At 37.5% G+C, this 24099-nt stretch overlaps 6 non-coding genes across 6 annotated transcripts; all 6 read right to left on the bottom strand.

Annotated features, from left to right (window-relative positions):
- Positions 1-9856: 9856 nt before the first annotated feature.
- On the bottom strand, positions 9857-9928 carry TRNAD-AUC (transfer RNA aspartic acid (anticodon AUC)). The gene has a single exon. It is a non-coding gene; the product is annotated as a tRNA-Asp (tRNA).
- A 4175-nt stretch (positions 9929-14103) lies between these two features.
- TRNAD-GUC (transfer RNA aspartic acid (anticodon GUC)) lies at positions 14104-14175 on the bottom strand. Its single transcript has one exon. It is a non-coding gene; the product is annotated as a tRNA-Asp (tRNA).
- A 3469-nt stretch (positions 14176-17644) lies between these two features.
- Positions 17645-17716, bottom strand: TRNAD-GUC (transfer RNA aspartic acid (anticodon GUC)). Its single transcript has one exon. It is a non-coding gene; the product is annotated as a tRNA-Asp (tRNA).
- A 2053-nt stretch (positions 17717-19769) lies between these two features.
- On the bottom strand, positions 19770-19841 carry TRNAD-GUC (transfer RNA aspartic acid (anticodon GUC)). The gene has a single exon. It is a non-coding gene; the product is annotated as a tRNA-Asp (tRNA).
- A 2760-nt stretch (positions 19842-22601) lies between these two features.
- On the bottom strand, positions 22602-22673 carry TRNAD-GUC (transfer RNA aspartic acid (anticodon GUC)). The gene has a single exon. It is a non-coding gene; the product is annotated as a tRNA-Asp (tRNA).
- Positions 22674-24018: 1345 nt separating this feature from the next.
- On the bottom strand, positions 24019-24090 carry TRNAD-GUC (transfer RNA aspartic acid (anticodon GUC)). The gene has a single exon. It is a non-coding gene; the product is annotated as a tRNA-Asp (tRNA).
- Positions 24091-24099: the final 9 nt, after the last annotated feature.

The following is a 24099-nucleotide window of genomic DNA, read 5'->3' as shown; positions in this document are numbered from 1 at the left end:
GTAGCGGACCGATGTGCGAATAGGCCGAAGGCAGCACAACGCGCCAAGATCCGGATGGCACCGAGGTGGTGTCTAGTAAGTTGTCGCACTTCTGTGGCCATCCTACAATGTTGAAAGTCGGCGTGGGGCGCCCCGTTGGCCTGTGAGATGGTGTCAGTAGCGGACTGATGTGTGAATGGGGCCAAAGGCAGCGCAACAATATTTTCTACTATATTTCCGGTGTAGAAGAGACCACAAGGCGCTGAGATGCCAAGATCCGGATGGCACCGAGGTGGTGTCTTGCAAGTTGTGGTACTGGTGTGGCCATCCTACAATGCTGAAAGTCGGCGTGGGGCGCCCCGTTGGCCTGTGAGATGGCGTCAGTAGCGGACCGATGTGCGAATAGGCCGAAGGCAGCACAACAATATTTTCTGACTGACACCACAAGGCGCTGAGATGCCAAGATCCGGATGGCACCGAGGTGATGTCTAAGTTGCGGACTGATGTGCGAATGGGGCCAAAGGCAGCGTAACAATATTTTTTGTATGGAAGATACCACTAGGCGTTGAGATGCCAAGATTCGGATGGCACTGAGGTGATGTCTAGCAAGTTGGTGTGGTCATCCTACAATGCTGAAACTCGGCGTGGGTCACCCCATTAGCCTGTGAGATGGCGTCAGTAGCGGACCGATGTGCGAATAGGCCGAAGGCAGCACAACGCGCCAAGATCCGGATGTCACCGTGGTGGTTTCATAGTTGAGAGGCACTTCATCTGCAGTGGGGCGCCGAGATCCGGATGGCACCGAGGTGATGTCTAGCAAGTTGCTGTACTGGTGTGGTCATCCTACAATGCTCAAACTCGGCGTGGGTCGCCCCATTAGCCTGTGAGATGGCGTCAGTAGCGGACCGATGTGCGAATAGGCCGAAGGCAGCACAACGCGCCAAGATCCGGATGTCACCGTGGTGGTTTCATAGTTGAGAGGCACTTCATCTGCAGTGGGGCGCCGAGATCCGGATGGCACCGAGGTGATGTCTAGCAAGTTGCTGTACTGGTGTGGTCATCCTACAATGCTGAAACTCGGCGTGGGTCGCCCCATTAGCCTGTGAGATGGCGTCAGTAGCGGACCGATGTGCGAATAGGCCGAAGGCAGCACAACGCGCCAAGATCCGGATGTCACCGTGGTGGTTTCATAGTTGAGAGGCACTTCATCTGCAGTGGGGCGCCGAGATCCGGATGGCACCGAGGTGATGTCTAGCAAGTTGCTGTACTTGTGTGGTCATCCTACAATGCTGAAACTCGGCGTGGGTCGCCCCATTAGCCTGTGAGACAGCAGTTCTTTGGATTTGGGCCTGGCTCGTCTGCTGTAGTGGGGCGCCCCTTTACCGTTTCAGTTGCCATTCAGCTGAGTTTCGGCTGCTCTTGATGCTACAGCGACAGGCGGCTGCAACAGGACTCTCAAAATGGCGGCCTGTTCTTTGGATTTGGGCCTGGTCCACTAAAATGGCCCTGGGACACCTTAGAACTCGGACGCTCGATTTTTTTTTCCTTTCCTGTACATGCAAAAAAAGGTAAATGCCCGGTACGTTACACGCTTCATCTGCCACGATGAACTCTCTAGAGGAACCGAAAAAAAATATAGTTGTGGTAACTATACCATGCATCGTCATATGGAGAGGTGGCAACAATTAATTATAGTGCTGCATAAAAGAGAGATTTGGAGGAGAACCCCTGACCTGCTAGTACATTCATCAAAGAAGTGGCACTGAGAGCTTCAGAGGCAAGGGAAACGGTCCCAAATATTTAGAAGAAATTTGGAAAGATTAAAATGACATGTTTAGATTGTGGCAAATTTATTTCATGTGGACATCTGAGTGTTACTCTAATAAATACAGCATATGAACATCATCATAGTCGATGGTTGGTAGAGACATTTTGACTATATCCTGGACCTGCCCGTCCTCGCCCAAAATGGCGCCAGAATAAATGGGACTCGTAACTCCTTGTTGTGTACTGGTTGCAGAACCTTGAAATCACGAGATACGTATGCAGTTTTGAAGCACATGGCGGGCGGGGACGAGAATTGATTGAATATTTCGACATCCCTATTGATATTAAGTTCTGATGTGTTATTGATTACTGTACTGTTGAAAGTTCGAATTAACGTCACCCATGGTACTTGCCCGCAAATGTATATCTAGATAATTTTATTGTAACTGGCCCTGTCGTATTTTAATTATAAAATGTACGTCCACCGATTCCGTAACTGTTAGACACCTTAGTTCTTGCAACCTAATGGCCCGCCCGTTACGTTCCTCTACAGTGTAAATGTCTATTTATCATATACGATTACAGTTTGCTCCGTGGCCGGCCCACGTGGTTATAGGCTCGTATTTGTATAATGAAATTTTCACAATAAAGGTTTTTAAAAGAAAACATGGTAGTAGTATATACATTGGTAAAGTTTTTAATAATAGTCACTGTTTTAGAATCATTAAAAGGCAAGTGAAATAAAGCAGACCAATTACATGAAGGGTAAAAGGTATAATACGAAGGAACGCAGTAAAGATAAATGGTCAAGGGCTGTTGTGTTTTCTATTCCTGCAACATAAAGTGATCGATAAGAATCTCATATTCAGGCGTATCGGCGACTAAGACAGCAGGTCGACCCTCTTTTGCTCAACGGCTCCGTCATGGGACGAAGAAACGCTCTTTTTCTCGAAAAAAGAATATATTTTACTTGCAGGACAGTTGTAAAATTTCCGGGAAAGTACATTAGCCTGGAACATTATAACATATATTTAAGAAAAAATAATGTTCGGAAGTAATGAAAAGCGTAATTTTTAGGTCATATGATCAAGCCTTTCATCATTACAATAAGAAAAGTAAAATGAACCAATGAAAAGTTTTATTAACAAGTCACATGACTTGTTATGCTTACGTTACGCGCTGCGCGCCCCGGATGACTTCCGGATGCGCTAACGCGGCGCGTCATATGACGCATTACGCGACAACGCAGGTACAGAATATAGTCAAAATGTCTCCACCAACCAGCGGTCGGAACACAACCCCTTTCAGCAGGCTAAATAGTTCTGTTAAATGACAACAGAAGGGACAGGCAACAAGAACCATCAGTCAAAGAGGGGAGGGCTAGTTCTTCTCTACCGGGTTACATTGGGGCGCTACCGGAACTGATCGAATTGGTAGTCTACAGTGTTTCTGGATGTTTCAGACTGAAGCTGGGGTTAGCATGAGAGCAGCACCATTTCGTAGCTCCGTCGTGGTCATTCCGCAACCAATCATGGCAGCCGTTCTTTATCGTTATTTTGGGCGGGGTGGGTGGCGGAGCAGAGCTGTTTTGCAGCCATCATTGTGTGGAGTTCAGTTCATCTCACTAGTTTTGTATTTGTCATGAGGGGTTGTTCCTAATGTTTCTATTTTAGCGAGGTCAAAAAGAGATCCCATTAGTGGCCTACTGATTTTGCTCGATTCCTTTTCTTTTTTTTTACACGATTTTTCGTTATCTGCAAAGACTAAACAGAGTATTGCGACTCTGTGTTTGTTTGTAAATAGAGAATGAACCAAAGAGAACTAATTCTAAAACAGTAAATACTTGGATAACAATGAATCAAATGGAGAGAGAAGCAGGCACGACGGATTACAATGGGGGCAAAGACCTGCGTTAACTACCTTTCACTATCTGCAAAGAGAGAGTACTCCTAATAGAAATGAGGGGGGGGGGGCACCATTCAAAGCAGATCAGTGTGCATAAACACGAAAATGTTTTCACTTACCACGTACTTGACATTCGACAGCTTATGATATTTGCTATTAAAAAACCATTGAAATTCACTGAAAAAACCATAGGTTATAGACCATATATAGTTAGGAATTAGCATTTACAAAACCTTGAAAATTCACTGAAAAAACCATAGGTTATAGACCATATATAGTTAGGAATTAGCATTTAAAAAACCTTATTTTACTCACACAAAACCATTGAAATTCCATATATAGTTAGTTGCACTAACTATATATCGCGCACCTGCAATCCACTGCTGATGATGTCACATATTACATCATTCATGACATGGTCAGTGACATCACTGATGACATCACTGATGACATCTCAAATGACATCACTGATGACATCACTGATGACAACATCCAGTGACTGTATGTTTCTGTAAAGTTAAAATGTGTCTTACATATTGAAGAATGAGTGGAAGTATAAGTGTCTGGACAAAGGATTTAGTAGGTGCATGACTGAATGCATGAGTGAGTGATTAAATGTGTCTCACTGAGTGCATGGGTTAGTGACTAAAGTGTCTTAATTTGTGCATCATTATGTCTGTTGTTCTGTAAACTGCTGCATGTTTTGATCAGTAGCTATATGATTAACTATATGGGTTACTGATTGATTGTCCAAGTATTTGTATGGGAGACTGAGTGTGTGTGTGGCTGGCTGGGAGGTGTGTGACTCTGTGCAGATCAATGTGTACTTGTATCAATGATTGTATAACAAGGTAAGTATGTGTTAGTATATGTTTGAAAATGTAAGGTGCTCTATGTTTAACTGTATAGACAAGAAAATGGAAGTGTCATTGATTCTTTACAGGACTGACTAGGTGTGTGAGTAACTCCATGGATGAGTGGCAGACTGTGAGTGTCTGTATAGGTGTATGAGTGCATATGATAGTGTTGTAAAGATGAGTGATTGTATGTATGAATGATAGTATGGGTGAATGAGTGAAGGTGTGTGTAGACGTAGGAATCAGTGAGTGCGTATGTAGTAACTAGTATTGGTGTGTCAATGGTTTCAAAAATTATATTCTGTATTTAACACTGGGTGAAACAGAGGTTATATTAAAATGTGAGGAGATGCATTGTATTGTCACATGAATGATATCATCAGTGATGTGGTCATTGATGTCAAATGAGATGTCATCAGTGATGTCATCAGTGATGTCATTTGAGATGTCATCAGTGATGTCATCAGTGATGTCACTGACCATGTCATGAATGATGTAATATGTGACATCATCAGCAGTGGATTGCAGGTGCGCGATATATAGTTAGTGCAACTAACTATATATGGAATTTCAATGGTTTTGTGTGAGTAAAATAAGGTTTTTTAAATGCTAATTCCTAACTATATATGGTCTATAACCTATGGTTTTTTCAGTGAATATATATATATATATATAATCAGCTCACTTTATCATTTGCAGCTTATAACTATTAGCCACCAGGGGTCACTACTAACCAAAAGCAGTCATTCTACTTGTAAATTGTGCCAATCGAGTGGAACAGCAGCCTAGGATTCCCCACTGCTTCATCTCATTTTCCAAGAGAATGCAGATGTAAAGTGCTTTTGATGGTACGCCTGTGCATATTGAAATATTCAGAGCATATTCTGAATTTCAGTTAACACATCAGTAAGCATTTTGTCCATCTGTGAATTCAACCTTTTTTCTCAATCGGAATAGGCAAGGATAATGACAGATATATTTTACAATGTTAGAAAGTGCATCATTTTATTTAATTGTGTGAATAAAAGGAATCGCCTCCCCGTCGGGGAATTGATCCCCGGTCTCCTGCGTGACAGGCGGGGATACTGACCACGATACTAACGAGGACTTATCGGCATCAGTTAAACAGTGCTCACCTCCTTGGGGTTAAGGCATACCCTCGATCAATTCACAGTATTGTAATAGGCAGATTTGCTGCTTTTGGTTAGGACAAGTAATCTTTTTTCCTAAATATTACAATACAGAAATTCCTAGCCAAAAACAATCAGTTTTATCAAGAAATTATTTCATTGAAATAAATATCTATCTATCGATCTGTCTATCTGGCTATCTTTCTAACTATCAATATATATATTTATATATATCTATATATATATATATAATCAGCTCACTTTACCATTTGCAGCTTAAAACTATTAGCCACCAGGGGTCACTACTAACCAAAAGCAGTCATTCTACTTGTAAATTGTGCCAATCGAGTGGAACAGCAGCCTAGGATTCACCACTGCTTCATCTCATTTTCCAAGAGAATGCAGATGTAAAGTGTTTTTGATGGTACGCCTGTGCATATTGAAATATTCAGAGCATATTCTGAATTTCAGTTAACACATCAGTAAGCATTTTGTCCATCTGTGAATTCAACCTTTTTTCTCAATCGGAATAGGCAAGGATAATGACAGATATATTTTACAATGTTAGAAAGTGCATCATTTTATTTAATTGTGTGAATAAAAGGAATCGCCTCCCCATCGGGGAATTGATCCCCGGTCTCCTGCGTGACAGGCGGGGATACTGACCACTATACTAACGAGGACTTATTGGCATCAGTTAAACAGTGCTCACCTCCTTGGGGTTAAGGCATACCCTCGATCAATTCACAGTATTGTAATAGGCAGATTTGCTGCTTTTGGTTAGGACAAGTAATCTTTTTTCCTAAATATTACAATACAGAAATTCCTAGCCAAAAACAATCAGTTTTATCAAGAAATTATTTCATTGAAATAAATATCTATCTATCGATCTGTCTATCTGGCTATCTCTAACTATCAATATATATATTTATATATATATATTTATATATATCTATATATATATATATAATCAGCTCACTTTACCATTTGCAGCTTATAACTATTAGCCACCAGGGGTCACTAGTAACCAAAAGCAGTCATTCTACTTGTAAATTGTGCCAATCGAGTAGAACAGCAGCCTAGGATTCACCACTGCTTCATCTCATTTTCCAAGAGAATGCAGATGTAAAGTGTTTTTGATGGTACGCCTGTGCATATTGAAATATTCAGAGCATATTCTGAATTTCAGTTAACACATCAGTAAGCATTTTGTCCATCTGTGAATTCAACCTTTTTTCTCAATCAGAATAGGCAAGGATAATGACAGATATATTTTACAATGTTAGAAAGTGCATCATTTTATTTAATTGTGTGAATAAAAGGAATCGCCTCCCCGTCGGGGAATTGATCCCCGGTCTCCTGCGTGACAGGCGGGGATACTGACCACTATACTAACGAGGACTTATCGGCATCAGTTAAACAGTGCTCACCTCCTTGGGGTTAAGGCATACCCTCGATCAATTCACAGTATTGTAATAGGCAGATTTGCTGCTTTTGGTTAGGACAAGTAATCTTTTTTCCTAAATATTACAATACAGAAATTCCTAGCCAAAAACAATCAGTTTTATCAAGAAATTATTTCATTGAAATAAATATCTATCTATCGATCTGTCTATCTGGCTATCTTTCTAACTATCAATATATATATTTATATATATCTATATATATATATATAATCAGCTCACTTTATCATTTGCAGCGTATAACTATTAGCCACCAGGGGTCACTACTAACCAAAAGCAGTCATTCTACTTGTAAATTGTGCCAATCGAGTGGAACAGCAGCCTAGGATTCACCACTGCTTCATCTCATTTTCCAAGAGAATGCAGATGTAAAGTGTTTTTGATGGTACGCCTGTGCATATTGAAATATTCAGAGCATATTCTGAATTTCAGTTAACACATCAGTAAGCATTTTGTCCATCTGTGAATTCAACCTTTTTTCTCAATCGGAATAGGCAAGGATAATGACAGATATATTTTACAATGTTAGAAAGTGCATCATTTTATTTAATTGTGTGAATAAAAGGAATCGCCTCCCCGTCGGGGAATTGATCCCCAGTCTCCTGAGTGACAGGCGGGGATACTGACCACTATACTAACGAGGACTTATTGGCATCAGTTAAACAGTGCTCACCTCCTTGGGGTTAAGGCATACCCTCGATCAATTCACAGTATTGTAATAGGCAGATTTGCTGCTTTTGGTTAGGACAAGTAATCTTTTTTCCTAAATATTACAATACAGAAATTCCTAGCCAAAAACAATCAGTTTTATCAAGAAATTATTTCATTGAAATAAATATCTATCTATCGATCTGTCTATCTGGCTATCTCTAACTATCAATATATATATTTATATATATATATATATATATATATATATATATATATATATATATATATATATATATATATATATATATATATATATATATATATAATCAGCTCACTTTATCATTTGCAGCTTATAACTATTAGCCACCAGGGGTCACTACTAACCAAAAGCAGTCATTCTACTTGTAAATTGTGCCAATCGAGTGGAACAGCAGCCTAGGATTCCCCACTGCTTCATCTCATTTTCCAAGAGAATGCAGATGTAAAGTGTTTTTGATGGTACGCCTGTGCATATTGAAATATTCAGAGCATATTCTGAATTTCAGTTAACACATCAGTAAGCATTTTGTCCATCTGTGAATTCAACCTTTTTTCTCAATCGGAATAGGCAAGGATAATGACAGATATATTTTACAATGTTAGAAAGTGCATCATTTTATTTAATTGTGTGAATAAAAGGAATCGCCTCCCCGTCGGGGAATTGATCCCCGGTCTCCTGCGTGACAGGCGGGGATACTGACCACTATACTAACGAGGACTTATCGGCATCAGTTAAACAGTGCTCACCTCCTTGGGGTTAAGGCATACCCTCGATCAATTCACAGTATTGTAATAGGCAGATTTGCTGCTTTTGGTGAGGACAAGTAATCTTTTTTCCTAAATATTACAATACAGAAATTCCTAGCCAAAAACAATCAGTTTTATCAAGAAATTATTTCATTGAAATAAATATCTATCTATCGATCTGTCTATCTGGCTATCTTTCTAACTATCAATATATATATTTATATATATCTATATATATATATATATAATCAGCTCACTTTACCATTTGCAGCTTAAAACTATTAGCCACCAGGGGTCACTACTAACCAAAAGCAGTCATTCTACTTGTAAATTGTGCCAATCGAGTGGAACAGCAGCCTAGGATTCACCACTGCTTCATCTCATTTTCCAAGAGAATGCAGATGTAAAGTGTTTTTGATGGTACGCCTGTGCATATTGAAATATTCAGAGCATATTCTGAATTTCAGTTAACACATCAGTAAGCATTTTGTCCATCTGTGAATTCAACCTTTTTTCTCAATCGGAATAGGCAAGGATAATGACAGATATATTTTACAATGTTAGAAAGTGCATCATTTTATTTAATTGTGTGAATAAAATGAATAGCCTCCCCGTCGGGGAATTGAACCCCGGTCTCCCGCGTGACAGGTGGGGATACTGACCACTATACTAATGAGGACTTATTGGCATCAGTTAAACAGTGCTCACCTCCTTGGGGTTAAGGCATACCCTCGATCAATTCACAGTATTGTAATAGGCAGATTTGCTGCTTTTGGTTAGGACAAGTAATCTTTTTTCCTAAATATTACAATACAGAAATTCCTAGCCAAAAACAATCAGTTTTATCAAGAAATTATTTCATTGAAATAAATATCTATCTATCGATCTGTCTATCTGGCTATCTTTCTAACTATCAATATATATATTTATATATATCTATATATATATATATATATAATCAGCTCACTTTACCATTTGCAGCTTATAACTATTAGCCACCAGGGGTCACTAGTAACCAAAAGCAGTCATTCTACTTGTAAATTGTGCCAATCGAGTAGAACAGCAGCCTAGGATTCACCACTGCTTCATCTCATTTTCCAAGAGAATGCAGATGTAAAGTGTTTTTGATGGTACGCCTGTGCATATTGAAATATTCAGAGCATATTCTGAATTTCAGTTAACACGTCAGTAAGCATTTTGGCCATCAGTGAATTCAACCTTTTTTTCTCAATCGGAATAGGCAAGGATAATGACAGATATATTTTACAATGTTAGAAAGTACATCATTTTATTTAATTGTGTGAATAAAATGAATCGACTCCCCGTCGGGGAATTGAACCCCGGTCTCCCGCGTGATAGGCAGGGATACTGACCACTATACTAACGAGGACTTATTGGCATCCGTTAAACAGTGCTCACCTCCTTGGGGTTAAGGCATACCCTCGATCAATTCACAGTATTGTAATAGGCAGATTTGCTGCTTTTGGTTAGGACAAGTAATCTTTTTTCCTAAATATTACAATACAGAAATTCCTAGCCAAAAACAATCAGTTTTATCAAGAAATTATTTCATTGAAATAAATATCTATCTATCGATCTGTCTATCTGGCTATCTTTATAACTATCAATATATATATTTATATATATCTATATATATATATATAATCAGCTCACTTTATCATTTGCAGCTTATAACTATTAGCCACCAGGGGTCACTACTAACCAAAAGCAGTCATTCTACTTGTAAATTGTGCCAATCGAGTGGAACAGCAGCCTAGGATTCACCACTGCTTCATCTCATTTTCCAAGAGAATGCAGATGTAAAGTGTTTTTGATGGTACGCCTGTGCATATTGAAATATTCAGAGCATATTCTGAATTTCAGTTAACACATCAGTAAGCATTTTGTCCATCTGTGAATTCAACCTTTTTTCTCAATCGGAATAGGCAAGGATAATGACAGATATATTTTACAATGTTAGAAAGTGCATCATTTTATTTAATTGTGTGAATAAAAGGAATCGCCTCCCCGTCAGGGAATTGATCCCCGGTCTCCTGCGTGACAGGCGGGGATACTGACCACTATACTAACGAGGACTTATTGGCATCAGGTAAACAGTGCTCACCTCCTTGGGGTTAAGGCATACCCTCGATCAATTCACAGTATTGTAATAGGCAGATTTGCTGCTTTTGGTTAGGACAAGTAATCTTTTTTCCTAAATATTACAATACAGAAATTCCTAGCCAAAAACAATCAGTTTTATCAAGAAATTATTTCATTGAAATAAATATCTATCTGTCTATCTGGCTATCTCTAACTATCAATATATATATTTATATATATATATATATATATATATATATATATATATAATCAGCTCACTTTATCATTTGCAGCTTATAACTATTAGCCACCAGGGGTCACTACTAACCAAAAGCAGTCATTCTACTTGTAAATTGTGCCAATCGAGTGGAACAGCAGCCTAGGATTCCCCACTGCTTCATCTCATTTTCCAAGAGAATGCAGATGTAAAGTGTTTTTGATGGTACGCCTGTGCATATTGAAATATTCAGAGCATATTCTGAATTTCAGTTAACACATCAGTAAGCATTTTGTCCATCTGTGAATTCAACCTTTTTTCTCAATCGGAATAGGCAAGGATAATGACAGATATATTTTACAATGTTAGAAAGTGCATCATTTTATTTAATTGTGTGAATAAAAGGAATCGCCTCCCCGTCGGGGAATTGATCCCCGGTCTCCTGCGTGACAGGCGGGGATACTGACCACTATACTAACGAGGACTTATCGGCATCAGTTAAACAGTGCTCACCTCCTTGGGGTTAAGGCATACCCTCGATCAATTCACAGTATTGTAATAGGCAGATTTGCTGCTTTTGGTTAGGACAAGTAATCTTTTTTCCTAAATATTACAATACAGAAATTCCTAGCCAAAAACAATCAGTTTTATCAAGAAATTATTTCATTGAAATAAATATCTATCTATCGATCTGTCTATCTGGCTATCTTTCTAACTATCAATATATATATTTATATATATCTATATATATATATATAATCAGCTCACTTTACCATTTGCAGCTTATAACTATTAGCCACCAGGGGTCACTACTAACCAAAAGCAGTCATTCTACTTGTAAATTGTGCCAATCGAGTGGAACAGCAGCCTAGGATTCACCACTGCTTCATCTCATTTTCCAAGAGAATGCAGATGTAAAGTGTTTTTGATGGTACGCCTGTGCATATTGAAATATTCAGAGCATATTCTGAATTTCAGTTAACACATCAGTAAGCATTTTGTCCATCTGTGAATTCAACCTTTTTTCTCAATCGGAATAGGCAAGGATAATGACAGATATATTTTACAATGTTAGAAAGTGCATCATTTTATTTAATTGTGTGAATAAAAGGAATCGCCTCCCCGTCGGGGAATTGATCCCCGGTCTCCTGCGTGACAGGCGGGGATACTGACCACTATACTAACGAGGACTTATCGGCATCAGTTAAACAGTGCTCACCTCCTTGGGGTTAAGGCATACCCTCGATCAATTCACAGTATTGTAATAGGCAGATTTGCTGCTTTTGGTTAGGACAAGTAATCTTTTTTCCTAAATATTACAATACAGAAATTCCTAGCCAAAAACAATCAGTTTTATCAAGAAATTATTTCATTGAAATAAATATCTATCTATCGATCTGTCTATCTGGCTATCTTTCTAACTATCAATATATATATTTATATATATCTATATATATATATATATATAATCAGCTCACTTTACCATTTGCAGCTTATAACTATTAGCCACCAGGGGTCACTAGTAACCAAAAGCAGTCATTCTACTTGTAAATTGTGCCAATCGAGTAGAACAGCAGCCTAGGATTCACCACTGCTTCATCTCATTTTCCAAGAGAATGCAGATGTAAAGTGTTTTTGATGGTACGCCTGTGCATATTGAAATATTCAGAGCATATTCTGAATTTCAGTTAACACATCAGTAAGCATTTTGTCCATCTGTGAATTCAACCTTTTTTCTCAATCGGAATAGGCAAGGATAATGACAGATATATTTTACAATGTTAGAAAGTGCATCATTTTATTTAATTGTGTGAATAAAAGGAATCGCCTCCCCGTCGGGGAATTGATCCCCGGTCTCCTGCGTGACAGGCGGGGATACTGACCACTATACTAACGAGGACTTATCGGCATCAGTTAAACAGTGCTCACCTCCTTGGGGTTAAGGCATACCCTCGATCAATTCACAGTATTGTAATAGGCAGATTTGCTGCTTTTGGTTAGGACAAGTAATCTTTTTTCCTAAATATTACAATACAGAAATTCCTAGCCAAAAACAATCAGTTTTATCAAGAAATTATTTCATTGAAATAAATATCTATCTATCGATCTGTCTATCTGGCTATCTTTCTAACTATCAATATATATATTTATATATATCTATATATATATATATAATCAGCTCACTTTACCATTTGCAGCTTATAACTATTAGCCACCAGGGGTCACTACTAACCAAAAGCAGTCATTCTACTTGTAAATTGTGCCAATCGAGTGGAACAGCAGCCTAGGATTCACCACTGCTTCATCTCATTTTCCAAGAGAATGCAGATGTAAAGTGTTTTTGATGGTACGCCTGTGCATATTGAAATATTCAGAGCATATTCTGAATTTCAGTTAACACATCAGTAAGCATTTTGTCCATCTGTGAATTCAACCTTTTTTCTCAATCGGAATAGGCAAGGATAATGACAGATATATTTTACAATGTTAGAAAGTGCATCATTTTATTTAATTGTGTGAATAAAAGGAATCGCCTCCCCGTCGGGGAATTGATCCCCGGTCTCCTGCGTGACAGGCGGGGATACTGACCACTATACTAACGAGGACTTATCGGCATCAGTTAAACAGTGCTCACCTCCTTGGGGTTAAGGCATACCCTCGATCAATTCACAGTATTGTAATAGGCAGATTTGCTGCTTTTGGTTAGGACAAGTAATCTTTTTTCCTAAATATTACAATACAGAAATTCCTAGCCAAAAACAATCAGTTTTATCAAGAAATTATTTCATTGAAATAAATATCTATCTATCGATCTGTCTATCTGGCTATCTTTCTAACTATCAATATATATATTTATATATATCTATATATATATATATATATAATCAGCTCACTTTACCATTTGCAGCTTATAACTATTAGCCACCAGGGGTCACTAGTAACCAAAAGCAGTCATTCTACTTGTAAATTGTGCCAATCGAGTAGAACAGCAGCCTAGGATTCACCACTGCTTCATCTCATTTTCCAAGAGAATGCAGATGTAAAGTGTTTTTGATGGTACGCCTGTGCATATTGAAATATTCAGAGCATATTCTGAATTTCAGTTAACACGTCAGTAAGCATTTTGGCCATCAGTGAATTCAACCTTTTTTTCTCAATCGGAATAGGCAAGGATAATGACAGATATATTTTACAATGTTAGAAAGTACATCATTTTATTTAATTGTGTGAATAAAATGAATCGACTCCCCGTCGGGGAATTGAACCCCGGTCTCCCGCGTGACAGGCGGGGATACTGACCACTATACTAACGAGGACTTATTGGCATCCGTTAAACAGTGCTCACCTCCTTGGGGTTAAGGCATACCCTCGATCAATTCACAGTATTGTAATAGGCAGATTTGCTGCTTTTGGTTAGGACAAGTAATCTTTTTTCCTAAATATTACAATACAGAAATTCCTAGCCAAAAACAATCAGTTTTATCAAGAAATTATTTCTTTGAAATAAATATCTATCTATCGATCTGTCTATCTGGCTATCTTTCTAACTATCAATATATATATTTATATATATCTATATATATATATATATAATCAGCTCACTTTATCATTTGCAGCTTATAACTATTAGCCACCAGGGGTCACTACTAACCAAAAGCAGTCATTCTACTTGTAAATTGTGCCAATCGAGTGGAACAGCAGCCTAGGATTCACCACTGCTTCATCTCATTTTCCAAGAGAATGCAGATGTAAAGTGTTTTTGATGGTACGCCTGTGCATATTGAAATATTCAGAGCATATTCTGAATTTCAGTTAACACATCAGTAAGCATTTTGTCCATCTGTGAATTCAACCTTTTTTCTCAATCGGAATAGGCAAGGATAATGACAGATATATTTTACAATGTTAGAAAGTGCATCATTTTATTTAATTGTGTGAATAAAAGGAATCGCCTCCCCGTCGGGGAATTGATCCCCGGTCTCCTGCGTGACAGGCGGGGATACTGACCACTATACTAACGAGGACTTATCGGCATCAGTTAAACAGTGCTCACCTCCTTGGGGTTAAGGCATACCCTCGATCAATTCACAGTATTGTAATAGGCAGATTTGCTGCTTTTGGTTAGGACAAGTAATCTTTTTTCCTAAATATTACAATACAGAAATTCCTAGCCAAAAACAATCAGTTTTATCAAGAAATTATTTCATTGAAATAAATATCTATCTATCGATCTGTCTATCTGGCTATCTTTCTAACTATCAATATATATATTTATATATATCTATATATATATATATAATCAGCTCACTTTACCATTTGCAGCTTATAACTATTAGCCACCAGGGGTCACTACTAACCAAAAGCAGTCGTTCTACTTGTAAATTGTGCCAATCGAGTGGAACAGCAGCCTAGGATTCACCACTGCTTCATCTCATTTTCCAAGAGAATGCAGATGTAAAGTGTTTTTGATGGTACGCCTGTGCATATTGAAATATTCAGAGCATATTCTGAATTTCAGTTAACACATCAGTAAGCATTTTGTCCATCTGTGAATTCAACCTTTTTTCTCAATCGGAATAGGCAAGGATAATGACAGATATATTTTACAATGTTAGAAAGTGCATCATTTTATTTAATTGTGTGAATAAAAGGAATCGCCTCCCCGTCGGGGAATTGATCCCCGGTCTCCTGCGTGACAGGCGGGGATACTGACCACTATACTAACGAGGACTTATCGGCATCAGTTAAACAGTGCTCACCTCCTTGGGGTTAAGGCATACCCTCGATCAATTCACAGTATTGTAATAGGCAGATTTGCTGCTTTTGGTTAGGACAAGTAATCTTTTTTCCTAAATATTACAATACAGAAATTCCTAGCCAAAAACAATCAGTTTTATCAAGAAATTATTTCATTGAAATAAATATCTATCTATCGATCTGTCTATCTGGCTATCTTTCTAACTATCAATATATATATTTATATATATCTATATATATATATATATATAATCAGCTCACTTTACCATTTGCAGCTTATAACTATTAGCCACCAGGGGTCACTAGTAACCAAAAGCAGTCATTCTACTTGTAAATTGTGCCAATCGAGTAGAACAGCAGCCTAGGATTCACCACTGCTTCATCTCATTTTCCAAGAGAATGCAGATGTAAAGTGTTTTTGATGGTACGCCTGTGCATATTGAAATATTCAGAGCATATTCTGAATTTCAGTTAACACATCAGTAAGCATTTTGTCCATCTGTGAATTCAACCTTTTTTCTCAATCGGAATAGGCAAGGATAATGACAGATATATTTTACAATGTTAGAAAGTGCATCATTTTATTTAATTGTGTGAATAAAAGGAATCGCCTCCCCGTCGGGGAATTGATCCCCGGTCTCCTGCGTGACAGGCGGGGATACTGACCACTATACTAACGAGGACTTATCGGCATCAGTTAAACAGTGCTCACCTCCTTGGGGTTAAGGCATACCCTCGATCAATTCACAGTATTGTAATAGGCAGATTTGCTGCTTTTGGTTAGGACAAGTAATCTTTTTTCCTAAATATTACAATACAGAAATTCCTAGCCAAAAACAATCAGTTTTATCAAGAAATTATTTCATTGAAATAAATATCTATCTATCGATCTGTCTATCTGGCTATCTTTCTAACTATCAATATATATATTTATATATATCTATATATATATATATAATCAGCTCACTTTACCATTTGCAGCTTATAACTATTAGCCACCAGGGGTCACTACTAACCAAAAGCAGTCATTCTACTTGTAAATTGTGCCAATCGAGTGGAACAGCAGCCTAGGATTCACCACTGCTTCATCTCATTTTCCAAGAGAATGCAGATGTAAAGTGTTTTTGATGGTACGCCTGTGCATATTGAAATATTCAGAGCATATTCTGAATTTCAGTTAACACATCAGTAAGCATTTTGTCCATCTGTGAATTCAACCTTTTTTCTCAATCGGAATAGGCAAGGATAATGACAGATATATTTTACAATGTTAGAAAGTGCATCATTTTATTTAATTGTGTGAATAAAAGGAATCGCCTCCCCGTCGGGGAATTGATCCCCGGTCTCCTGCGTGACAGGCGGGGATACTGACCACTATACTAACGAGGACTTATCGGCATCAGTTAAACAGTGCTCACCTCCTTGGGGTTAAGGCATACCCTCGATCAATTCACAGTATTGTAATAGGCAGATTTGCTGCTTTTGGTTAGGACAAGTAATCTTTTTTCCTAAATATTACAATACAGAAATTCCTAGCCAAAAACAATCAGTTTTATCAAGAAATTATTTCATTGAAATAAATATCTATCTATCGATCTGTCTATCTGGCTATCTTTCTAACTATCAATATATATATTTATATATATCTATATATATATATATATATAATCAGCTCACTTTACCATTTGCAGCTTATAACTATTAGCCACCAGGGGTCACTAGTAACCAAAAGCAGTCATTCTACTTGTAAATTGTGCCAATCGAGTAGAACAGCAGCCTAGGATTCACCACTGCTTCATCTCATTTTCCAAGAGAATGCAGATGTAAAGTGTTTTTGATGGTACGCCTGTGCATATTGAAATATTCAGAGCACATTCTGAATTTCAGTTAACACGTCAGTAAGCATTTTGGCCATCAGTGAATTCAACCTTTTTTTCTCAATCGGAATAGGCAAGGATAATGACAGATATATTTTACAATGTTAGAAAGTACATCATTTTATTTAATTGTGTGAATAAAATGAATCGACTCCCCGTCGGGGAATTGAACCCCGGTCTCCCGCGTGACAGGCGGGGATACTGACCACTATACTAACGAGGACTTATTGGCATCCGTTAAACAGTGCTCACCTCCTTGGGGTTAAGGCATACCCTCGATCAATTCACAGTATTGTAATAGGCAGATTTGCTGCTTTTGGTTAGGACAAGTAATCTTTTTTCCTAAATATTACAATACAGAAATTCCTAGCCAAAAACAATCAGTTTTATCAAGAAATTATTTCTTTGAAATAAATATCTATCTATCGATCTGTCTATCTGGCTATCTTTCTAACTATCAATATATATATTTATATATATCTATATATATATATATATAATCAGCTCACTTTATCATTTGCAGCTTATAACTATTAGCCACCAGGGGTCACTACTAACCAAAAGCAGTCATTCTACTTGTAAATTGTGCCAATCGAGTGGAACAGCAGCCTAGGATTCACCACTGCTTCATCTCATTTTCCAAGAGAATGCAGATGTAAAGTGTTTTTGATGGTACGCCTGTGCATATTGAAATATTCAGAGCATATTCTGAATTTCAGTTAACACATCAGTAAGCATTTTGTCCATCTGTGAATTCAACCTTTTTTCTCAATCGGAATAGGCAAGGATAATGACAGATATATTTTACAATGTTAGAAAGTGCATCATTTTATTTAATTGTGTGAATAAAAGGAATCGCCTCCCCGTCGGGGAATTGATCCCCGGTCTCCTGCGTGACAGGCGGGGATACTGACCACTATACTAACGAGGACTTATCGGCATCAGTTAAACAGTGCTCACCTCCTTGGGGTTAAGGCATACCCTCGATCAATTCACAGTATTGTAATAGGCAGATTTGCTGCTTTTGGTTAGGACAAGTAATCTTTTTTCCTAAATATTACAATACAGAAATTCCTAGCCAAAAACAATCAGTTTTATCAAGAAATTATTTCATTGAAATAAATATCTATCTATCGATCTGTCTATCTGGCTATCTTTCTAACTATCAATATATATATTTATATATATCTATATATATATATATAATCAGCTCACTTTACCATTTGCAGCTTATAACTATTAGCCACCAGGGGTCACTACTAACCAAAAGCAGTCATTCTACTTGTAAATTGTGCCAATCGAGTGGAACAGCAGCCTAGGATTCACCACTGCTTCATCTCATTTTCCAAGAGAATGCAGATGTAAAGTGTTTTTGATGGTACGCCTGTGCATATTGAAATATTCAGAGCATATTCTGAATTTCAGTTAACACATCAGTAAGCATTTTGTCCATCTGTGAATTCAACCTTTTTTCTCAATCGGAATAGGCAAGGATAATGACAGATATATTTTACAATGTTAGAAAGTGCATCATTTTATTTAATTGTGTGAATAAAAGGAATCGCCTCCCCGTCGGGGAATTGATCCCCGGTCTCCTGCGTGACAGGCGGGGATACTGACCACTATACTAACGAGGACTTATCGGCATCAGTTAAACAGTGCTCACCTCCTTGGGGTTAAGGCATACCCTCGATCAATTCACAGTATTGTAATAGGCAGATTTGCTGCTTTTGGTTAGGACAAGTAATCTTTTTTCCTAAATATTACAATACAGAAATTCCTAGCCAAAAACAATCAGTTTTATCAAGAAATTATTTCATTGAAATAAATATCTATCTATCGATCTGTCTATCTGGCTATCTTTCTAACTATCAATATATATATTTATATATATCTATATATATATATATATATAATCAGCTCACTTTACCATTTGCAGCTTATAACTATTAGCCACCAGGGGTCACTAGTAACCAAAAGCAGTCATTCTACTTGTAAATTGTGCCAATCGAGTAGAACAGCAGCCTAGGATTCACCACTGCTTCATCTCATTTTCCAAGAGAATGCAGATGTAAAGTGTTTTTGATGGTACGCCTGTGCATATTGAAATATTCAGAGCACATTCTGAATTTCAGTTAACACGTCAGTAAGCATTTTGGCCATCAGTGAATTCAACCTTTTTTTCTCAATCGGAATAGGCAAGGATAATGACAGATATATTTTACAATGTTAGAAAGTACATCATTTTATTTAATTGTGTGAATAAAATGAATCGACTCCCCGTCGGGGAATTGAACCCCGGTCTCCCGCGTGACAGGCGGGGATACTGACCACTATACTAACGAGGACTTATTGGCATCCGTTAAACAGTGCTCACCTCCTTGGGGTTAAGGCATACCCTCGATCAATTCACAGTATTGTAATAGGCAGATTTGCTGCTTTTGGTTAGGACAAGTAATCTTTTTTCCTAAATATTACAATACAGAAATTCCTAGCCAAAAACAATCAGTTTTATCAAGAAATTATTTCTTTGAAATAAATATCTATCTATCGATCTGTCTATCTGGCTATCTTTCTAACTATCAATATATATATTTATATATATCTATATATATATATATATAATCAGCTCACTTTATCATTTGCAGCTTATAACTATTAGCCACCAGGGGTCACTACTAACCAAAAGCAGTCATTCTACTTGTAAATTGTGCCAATCGAGTGGAACAGCAGCCTAGGATTCACCACTGCTTCATCTCATTTTCCAAGAGAATGCAGATGTAAAGTGTTTTTGATGGTACGCCTGTGCATATTGAAATATTCAGAGCATATTCTGAATTTCAGTTAACACATCAGTAAGCATTTTGTCCATCTGTGAATTCAACCTTTTTTCTCAATCGGAATAGGCAAGGATAATGACAGATATATTTTACAATGTTAGAAAGTGCATCATTTTATTTAATTGTGTGAATAAAAGGAATCGCCTCCCCGTCGGGGAATTGATCCCCGGTCTCCTGCGTGACAGGCGGGGATACTGACCACTATACTAACGAGGACTTATCGGCATCAGTTAAACAGTGCTCACCTCCTTGGGGTTAAGGCATACCCTCGATCAATTCACAGTATTGTAATAGGCAGATTTGCTGCTTTTGGTTAGGACAAGTAATCTTTTTTCCTAAATATTACAATACAGAAATTCCTAGCCAAAAACAATCAGTTTTATCAAGAAATTATTTCATTGAAATAAATATCTATCTATCGATCTGTCTATCTGGCTATCTTTCTAACTATCAATATATATATTTATATATATCTATATATATATATATAATCAGCTCACTTTACCATTTGCAGCTTATAACTATTAGCCACCAGGGGTCACTACTAACCAAAAGCAGTCATTCTACTTGTAAATTGTGCCAATCGAGTGGAACAGCAGCCTAGGATTCACCACTGCTTCATCTCATTTTCCAAGAGAATGCAGATGTAAAGTGTTTTTGATGGTACGCCTGTGCATATTGAAATATTCAGAGCATATTCTGAATTTCAGTTAACACATCAGTAAGCATTTTGTCCATCTGTGAATTCAACCTTTTTTCTCAATCGGAATAGGCAAGGATAATGACAGATATATTTTACAATGTTAGAAAGTGCATCATTTTATTTAATTGTGTGAATAAAAGGAATCGCCTCCCCGTCGGGGAATTGATCCCCGGTCTCCTGCGTGACAGGCGGGGATACTGACCACTATACTAACGAGGACTTATCGGCATCAGTTAAACAGTGCTCACCTCCTTGGGGTTAAGGCATACCCTCGATCAATTCACAGTATTGTAATAGGCAGATTTGCTGCTTTTGGTTAGGACAAGTAATCTTTTTTCCTAAATATTACAATACAGAAATTCCTAGCCAAAAACAATCAGTTTTATCAAGAAATTATTTCATTGAAATAAATATCTATCTATCGATCTGTCTATCTGGCTATCTTTCTAACTATCAATATATATATTTATATATATCTATATATATATATATATATATAATCAGCTCACTTTACCATTTGCAGCTTATAACTATTAGCCACCAGGGGTCACTAGTAACCAAAAGCAGTCATTCTACTTGTAAATTGTGCCAATCGAGTAGAACAGCAGCCTAGGATTCACCACTGCTTCATCTCATTTTCCAAGAGAATGCAGATGTAAAGTGTTTTTGATGGTACGCCTGTGCATATTGAAATATTCAGAGCATATTCTGAATTTCAGTTAACACATCAGTAAGCATTTTGTCCATCTGTGAATTCAACCTTTTTTCTCAATCGGAATAGGCAAGGATAATGACAGATATATTTTACAATGTTAGAAAGTGCATCATTTTATTTAATTGTGTGAATAAAAGGAATCGCCTCCCCGTCGGGGAATTGATCCCCGGTCTCCTGCGTGACAGGCGGGGATACTGACCACTATACTAACGAGGACTTATCGGCATCAGTTAAACAGTGCTCACCTCCTTGGGGTTAAGGCATACCCTCGATCAATTCACAGTATTGTAATAGGCAGATTTGCTGCTTTTGGTTAGGACAAGTAATCTTTTTTCCTAAATATTACAATACAGAAATTCCTAGCCAAAAACAATCAGTTTTATCAAGAAATGATTTCATTGAAATAAATATCTATCTATCGATCTGTCTATCTGGCTATCTTTCTAACTATCAATATATATATTTATATATATCTATATATATATATATAATCAGCTCACTTTACCATTTGCAGCTTATAACTATTAGCCACCAGGGGTCACTACTAACCAAAAGCAGTCATTCTACTTGTAAATTGTGCCAATCGAGTGGAACAGCAGCCTAGGATTCACCACTGCTTCATCTCATTTTCCAAGAGAATGCAGATGTAAAGTGTTTTTGATGGTACGCCTGTGCATATTGAAATATTCAGAGCATATTCTGAATTTCAGTTAACACATCAGTAAGCATTTTGTCCATCTGTGAATTCAACCTTTTTTCTCAATCGGAATAGGCAAGGATAATGACAGATATATTTTACAATGTTAGAAAGTGCATCATTTTATTTAATTGTGTGAATAAAATGAATCGCCTCCCCGTCGGGGAATTGAACCCCGGTCTCCCGCGTGACAGGTGGGGATACTGACCACTATACTAACGAGGACTTATTGGCATCAGTTAAACAGTGCTCACCTCCTTGGGGTTAAGGCATACCCTCGATCAATTCACAGTATTGTAATAGGCAGATTTGCAGCTTTTGGTTAGGACAAGTAATCTTTTTTCCTAAATATTACAATACAGAAATTCCTAGCCAAAAACAATCAGTTTTATCAAGAAATTATTTCATTGAAATAAATATCTATCTATCGATCTGTCTATCTGGCTATCTTTCTAACTATCAATACATATATTTATATATATCTATATATATATATATAATCAGCTCACTTTACCATTTGCAGCTTAAAACTATTAGCCACCAGGGGTCACTACTAACCAAAAGCTGTCATTCTACTTGTAAATTGTGCCAATCGAGTGGAACAGCAGCCTAGGATTCACCACTGCTTCATCTCATTTTCCAAGAGAATGCAGATGTAAAGTGTTTTTGATGGTACGCCTGTGCATATTGAAATATTCAGAGCATATTCTGAATTTCAGTTAACACATCAGTAAGCATTTTGTCCATCTGTGAATTCAACCTTTTTTCTCAATCGGAATAGGCAAGGATAATGACAGATATATTTTACAATGTTAGAAAGTGCATCATTTTATTTAATTGTGTGAATAAAATGAATCGCCTCCCCGTCGGGGAATTGAACCCCGGTCTCCCGCTTGACAGGTGGGGATACTGACCACTATACTATTGAGGACTTATTGGCATCCGTTAAACAGTGCTCACCTCCTTGGGGTTAAGGCATACCCTCGATCAATTCACAGTATTGTAATAGGCAGATTTGCTGCTTTTGGTTAGGACAAGTAATCTTTTTTCCTAAATATTACAATACAGAAATTCCTAGCCAAAAACAATCAGTTTTATCAAGAAATTATTTCATTGAAATAAATATCTATCTATCGATCTGTCTATCTGGCTATCTTTCTAACTATCAATATATATATTTATATATATCTATATATATATATATATATAATCAGCTCACTTTACCATTTGCAGCTTATAACTATTAGCCACCAGGGGTCACTAGTAACCAAAAGCAGTCATTCTACTTGTAAATTGTGCCAATCGAGTAGAACAGCAGCCTAGGATTCACCACTGCTTCATCTCATTTTCCAAGAGAATGCAGATGTAAAGTGTTTTTGATGGTACGCCTGTGCATATTGAAATATTCAGAGCATATTCTGAATTTCAGTTAACACGTCAGTAAGCATTTTGGCCATCAGTGAATTCAACCTTTTTTTCTCAATCGGAATAGGCAAGGATAATGACAGATATATTTTACAATGTTAGAAAGTACATCATTTTATTTAATTGTGTGAATAAAATGAATCGACTCCCCGTCGGGGAATTGAACCCCGGTCTCCCGCGTGACAGGCGGGGATACTGACCACTATACTAACGAGGACTTATTGGC

Source organism: Lissotriton helveticus, chromosome 1_2 (genome assembly GCF_964261635.1).
Source record: "Lissotriton helveticus chromosome 1_2, aLisHel1.1, whole genome shotgun sequence".
Lineage (NCBI taxonomy): Eukaryota > Metazoa > Chordata > Amphibia > Caudata > Salamandridae > Lissotriton > Lissotriton helveticus.
The sequence above is the reverse complement of the archived record's forward strand: the minus strand, read 5'-3'. Positions and strand labels throughout refer to the sequence as shown.